Here is a 5,967-nt window from a genome sequence, read left to right as displayed (position 1 = left end):
ATCAACCTCCCTCTCTGACTCAGGGGAAGAAGGGCAGCCCCTATCAACTATCTGACCACCCGGTTCTATGTCAGGGGGCCCAGGAGCAGGAGGTTTACTAGTTGTTGCATGAGACCCATGCAATACTAATCGCTCACCCCCCATTGAGCTTATTGTAATAGCGGAGGGTGGGGGGACATCCTTGCCTGCCACACCCGAGAATGGAATTATAAATGGTTAGAAGTTGCCAAACCAAACAATATTTAGGTCAAAACTGTAGAAAATTTCTATTATTCTATTATTATTCTATTATTACCAACAAGATCATTCTTGTTGGTCAATGAGCGGTAACGTTAACGTTAGTAGAGTAAACACAGCCATAAGTGCAGTTATTGCAGAAATAGACTCAATAACAACAATTAAAATATAGCCGCAAGCGGCAATTCGAGGGTTCATACCTTTTTTGCGCTCAACAGAAGGAAGCACCTCAATCGGCCAAAATTAAAGCCGCGAGCAGCAACGAGCGGGTTTCAGGCTTCACAAAGGTGAGCAAAGTCATTTCAGCTAGTTTAATTCTGTTTAAAGAAGGAGAGAGACCAATCACACACTTGTTTCATCATCACAAAGCCTGCAGCATTTCAATAATTACGCACTCAAAGTTCCACCATTCGTCTCCCCTCCATCGGATTCCAGCTCACGGCAATTTGAGCTGCGGCAGAAGACAAATAATAACTAGTTTACTTTCTGGGAACACTTATCATCTGAGCAAATACAGTAATATATATTTTGATTCAGTCTTTATAAAGTGAGCAAAGTGAGACAGTGAAAGTGAACACACCTTTTCTCTCTGCACCATTTTCTTGTCGAAGTAGTCAGGGAAGGTGCGCTGTGGGTAGAATTTTCCGGAGCCCTCGGCGCACATGAACACACCGTTCTCACACACCGAGCGGTCTTGGCTGATGGTGACCAGAGGAACACCGTGGCAGCGCAACCCCTCGTACAGGTTGAAGTCTCCACCCTGCACCTGAGTGCTCACAGAGATCGTCCTGCACTAAAAGAGAAGGCATCTGTGTGTGTGTGTGTGTTCTGCACAGTACTTTGTATTTGTGAACCACACCTGCATGCTGTAAACATAGTTATGTACCTTGTTGCGTCTGGATCCCACACCACCACGTCAGCGTTGGCCCCGGCGATGATGCAACCCTTGCATGGGTGGAGGTTGTAGATCTTTGCGGCATTAGAGCTCGTCACAGCCACAAAATGATTCTCATCCATTTTTCCTGTAAACTACAGGCATTGATGCATTGAAATGAAAGGAAACAATACAACTATGATATTATTATATATCATTAATCTATGATTTTCAGTACATGTCAGGAGATCATTAGGAAATCAGGAAATCAGTCATGTGCAGAGTAATTTTTTGGAGGTTTGGGGGATCGTTTTAGGCAGTTGCTCATGTATGGACTTTATTCGTTTGGGTCAATGTTATAAATGTTACAAATTGACACTGAATGGACACTCATATAATTGCCTGCAGCAACACTGAAAAAAAACATTCTGTCAAAAGATAAAGCACCAAAATCTAAGTTGAGATGTCCATTGTCATCTACAGCTGATATCTGCATTATTTTATAAAATCACATCCAACACATCTGTCTCATATCCGTTGAATACAGTTTCCTGAGCTGTTCTAATAGGAATTCTTACTTCAATTTAGTATCATACTATTACACTAATCTCTTTTTGCATTGTGCAGAAAAAAATAAAGATGAGGAACCTGGTCTCTTCCTGTTCCTGTCACTCAAATACTTGCTAAATAGTGACAACAAGGTTTGTGTGAGTGTGTATGTGTGTGCGCGAGTGTACGTACCACTCCCCTCTCCCAGATGACACTGTCATCCTGTTATGGACTCCAGCCACTCTACGAGGGACCTTGGTGAAGTCCTCCTTGCCCAATCCTCTCTGCTTGGTGCTAAATGGGCGGTGCTCTGATGCCACGACGCTCAGAATGTCACTGGAAACAGGATACCCATGTTTATGTCTAAGAACTTCAGCCTAAATTATAACTGATTATTGACTTCTTGCATGATAAAAATCCACTGTTTACAAACAGTATGTTCATGTGTGTACAGTGCACTTACTTGCCGAACAGGCCCATGAGGTAGCTGGGTGTGTTGGAGTCAAGGCGAGAGGAGGGATGATGACGTGGGTGGCAGTATGAGCCCAGTCCTGGTGGTAATACTGCATCCCATTCAAGACCACATGAGCCACTGTGGTCTCTGCATGGACCACCTTACCTGGAGAGACAGCAAGAAGAGAGAAGGGAGGAAGAAGATCATCATCTACATCAACACAGTCACCATCTTCATGCTGGTATTTTTCACTGGGCAGGTAACTCACCCTGCATCTTTGCAGCAGCAATCATGTCTCCAGCAGACATACTGGATACATTCACCAGGTAGATTGGCCAGTGAGCCTGCAGTCACAGGCACATTCATTCATTCATTTATCAATTACATATACAGACACCTGCATAGAGATGGGAATCGAGAACCGGTTTCAGTTGAGAACTGGTTCCAAATTGTCCAATCCATCGGAATAGTATGCCTCCGAGCTTATCAGTTCCTCTTATCGATGCCCAGGCATGTCATGTTGACAGAATGAAAAAGGCAGAACTCAACTGCGAGGGCAGTGCAGCCTCCGGACTGTCTACAGCGCGCACACGCTAGAGTTATCTTCGGCTATCTTGTAATTAATCTTCAAAAAAGGCAGCGGTTGCAAGCATGTTTTGATTTAATAACTAAATAATTACCTTTGCCAGACGAATGTGAAGTATATTGTGAACTTTCTACCCCGTCACCCAGAGACTAACGTTAGCAGAGCAGAGCAGCGAACTCCAGCAGTAACAAACGAGATGAGACCAGCTGACCAACACACACTGCAGCATTAAACAACTTAAACCAACTCTGAGGTGAGAAAAAGAAAAGAGAATAGAAAATAAGAAGACAATAACTCTGTGCTCAGTCTGTTTCACCTTAAAAACGCTGCGCTTGTTCAGCATCTTGTACAACGATGGCTTTCCCCGGAGCTAACGGTGCAGCAGAGAGGCTGCTCTCCAATGCTGGAGATATAATGTTAGCGTTAATAACACAGCAGAGCAATCCTCCTCCCCTCATTTTGTTATTCTGATACAGGCAGGAGACTGAAAGACGCTTTCAAATTAATTAATTCATTAATTAATGCAGTTAAGTTTTGGCTGCGGACCATTTATCTTATCTACCAGTTATGTTTCATATATTCATCAGCATGCAAGTTCATTGATAAACAGTGGAGATAATAAAACAGGTGTGTTAACACTTAAAACCTGTGTAGCCTACTTTTTTCCCGCATAGAAAATTGATCAGGAATCGATAAGGGAATTGATAAAGAACTGGGCCGATAAGCAGAATCAATAATGGCATTGGTATCAATAAAATCTTATCATTTCCCATCCCTAAATCTGCACACAGACAGGGTATTAAAATCTAGTGTTTACCCTGTTGGTGATGGTGACCGCTCTGTGAGTCGCCTCAGACTCCCGCTGTAGACAGGACAAAGATAGAATCACAACATGAGAAGTTTAATATGAATTGAGATATGATTTAGATGTTAGAGTATTCCCTTAAGAGAATGACGCATCTTATTGTAGACCATGTAATCAATAATTATAGCTGGATTTTTGTGTTTTAGCTTTTGTGTTAACTGATGGCGTATAACTTTCAAAATGTGCATATTTTAGCTTCAATTATAGCATTTGCATCCGAACAGTCAGTGTTTTTAAATGTCACCAGAACTCATCACCCCTACATGTTTTCTCAAAATCTGGCTTCCAGTTTCCATGTCTAATTTTCATTCTGATGAAAACACAAATAATGCCAAATTTATGTTCAACTATCAACATATTAAGCTGCTAATCAAAAGGAATGGAAAAAAAAACAGCAGTAAGTAAATGCAGAAGATAATGCAAAACCTTCCTGTGCATGTTACACCAGCAGGCTAATATCCAAATAAATGAGTGATAAGAACCTGTAAATTCACCTCCTCTGGTTGGCTGACCTGAATACCCTCCAGTCCACTGATGACCAAATCCAGAGCCTCTTTGGCACCCTAAGAACACACACACACACACACACACACACACACACAACTTTAACATAAGTTCAGTTTCTAATTCTTTCCTCTACTGACACGTATAGTATCACAATAAAATAAACATATTCAGCACTTTTCGGTGAAATTCCGTCCACAGGGTTTTCAGGTACACGTTTGTGGCATTTGTGGCGCCCCCTATGGGTCGGGCTCAAAATGCTTTGGGAGACCTATTCCCAAATACGGACTGAAGTTAGCAACCAAGATTTATGATGATCGGACAAATGGTTAATGACTTATGGCCAATATTTGCTAAGCCCTGCCCTTTGTGAAGATATTTTGGTTGATGGCGGCCATGTTTTTCGACCAATCTTGCTCATTTATAATAGAAATGTGTATCGCAGTCCCCCAAGGCCGTATGCCAAATTTGGTGTTGATTCGGTCAAACTCCAAAAAGTAGATGTCACATTACTGTTTTTCACATTATGCAAATTAGCAAAAAATCCATCTAGGCAGACCTTTATGGTCCAAGAGGCTTTTTTGTAGAGCACACTTGGACTTGTGTGTCAAATTTCAAGTCAATCGGACTGACGGTGTGAGGGGCGTGGCCTTTCCAATATTGGCCTTAATTACAGCGCCACCATGTGGCCGATTGGGCTCATATTTCTTGTGAAGCACATCATTTCCAGTTATTGGGCCAAGTTTCGTGGTTTTCGCTCATTCCAGCTCGCAGCAATTTGAGCCGCGGCAGAAGACAAATAATAATAAACCAGCACAAAAACAATAGGGTTCTACCCCTTCGGGGTATGAACCCTAACAAGAACAAGAGTATGCACTAGCGGAGTTTCTTGGCGGAAAAGACGTTTTCGCCGTTCTTCCGACTGGATTTGAATTTGGATTCGCTGATTGGCTGAAGGAGTTTGTCTGTCAAGGCAAGGACTCCCGCCCACTGAAATCGATTTCAGTGGGCGGCTAGAAGTCCAACACACAACACAGTGTCCAACACACCTTATTTAAAGGTCCCGTATTCTACACTTTCCACTGTTTTATTTTATGTCTTGAGGTCCATTAAAAGCTGTGTGTGGTGTCATGTACCAAATTTTTTTTTTACACTTTCATTTTCCAGCATCTCTCTGAGCCTTACCAAGAACAGGCTATTTCTGTTGCTGCGTCTTTAAAGCTCATTAATATTAATGACCCCTCTGTTCTGATTGGCTACCCGTTTCAAGAGTGAAACGTGAGACACCACAGACCCGGCAGCTACAGGTAGGGAAAACTCTCTGGTGATAAACAATGACAAGCGCTTTGAAAAAAACACTTTGGATTGTTTTGATACTTTCACAATGTTTAGATAGTACATCCAACTCCTTTATAATCAAAGAGGCAAGGGAAATCCCGTTTTCCGATATGGGACCTTTAATACTTTCACTTGAACCAACTTCGTTTTGAGTTCTCTAGACATCTTTTTAATGTCTTAGCATTTTATCCACTCGTGATCTGTGATTATCGTTTTCAAATCTGCTTCCCATACAGTTTTTAGAGCAAATCTGCTTGCAGTCTCCATACATTCCAAGATCTTCAGCAGCAGATCAGTCTCCCAGGCACATCGTTTTTCTATTTATCTGCAGCTGTGATCTGCCTTATGTACTTATGGAGTTCCCTGGGGGCTAGAACTACCTTTGCACCCATTACATAGCATATATACAGGGGTGGGTACCCGAGGTCTAGTCTCCAAATTGTATTATGTGCTGTTAAATGTAACATTTAATTGACAACATATGGAATAAAAGGAATTGTCACTCACCAACACAGGTAACTGGATCAGAGTCTATGACTTTCTCCAAGAAACCCAAACCA

At 42.0% G+C, this 5,967-nt stretch overlaps 1 pseudogene across 1 annotated transcript; it reads right to left on the bottom strand.

Moving 5' to 3' along the window:
- Positions 1-603: 603 nt before the first annotated feature.
- LOC139923575 (dihydropyrimidinase-related protein 5-like) lies at positions 604-5,572 on the bottom strand (annotated as a pseudogene). The gene is made up of 9 exons (XR_013504859.1): positions 5,540-5,572; positions 4,048-4,128; positions 3,518-3,562; positions 2,383-2,458; positions 2,124-2,279; positions 1,853-1,996; positions 1,124-1,266; positions 818-1,025; positions 604-688 (listed from the first exon to the last, which is right to left on the bottom strand). The product of XR_013504859.1 is annotated as a dihydropyrimidinase-related protein 5-like (transcript).
- Between the last annotated feature and the right edge of the window lie 395 nt (positions 5,573-5,967).

The sequence above is a fragment of the Centroberyx gerrardi genome, chromosome 5, assembly GCF_048128805.1.
Source record: "Centroberyx gerrardi isolate f3 chromosome 5, fCenGer3.hap1.cur.20231027, whole genome shotgun sequence".
In the NCBI taxonomy this organism is placed as follows: domain Eukaryota; kingdom Metazoa; phylum Chordata; class Actinopteri; order Beryciformes; family Berycidae; genus Centroberyx; species Centroberyx gerrardi.
This window is presented reverse-complemented; position numbering and strand designations above follow the sequence as displayed.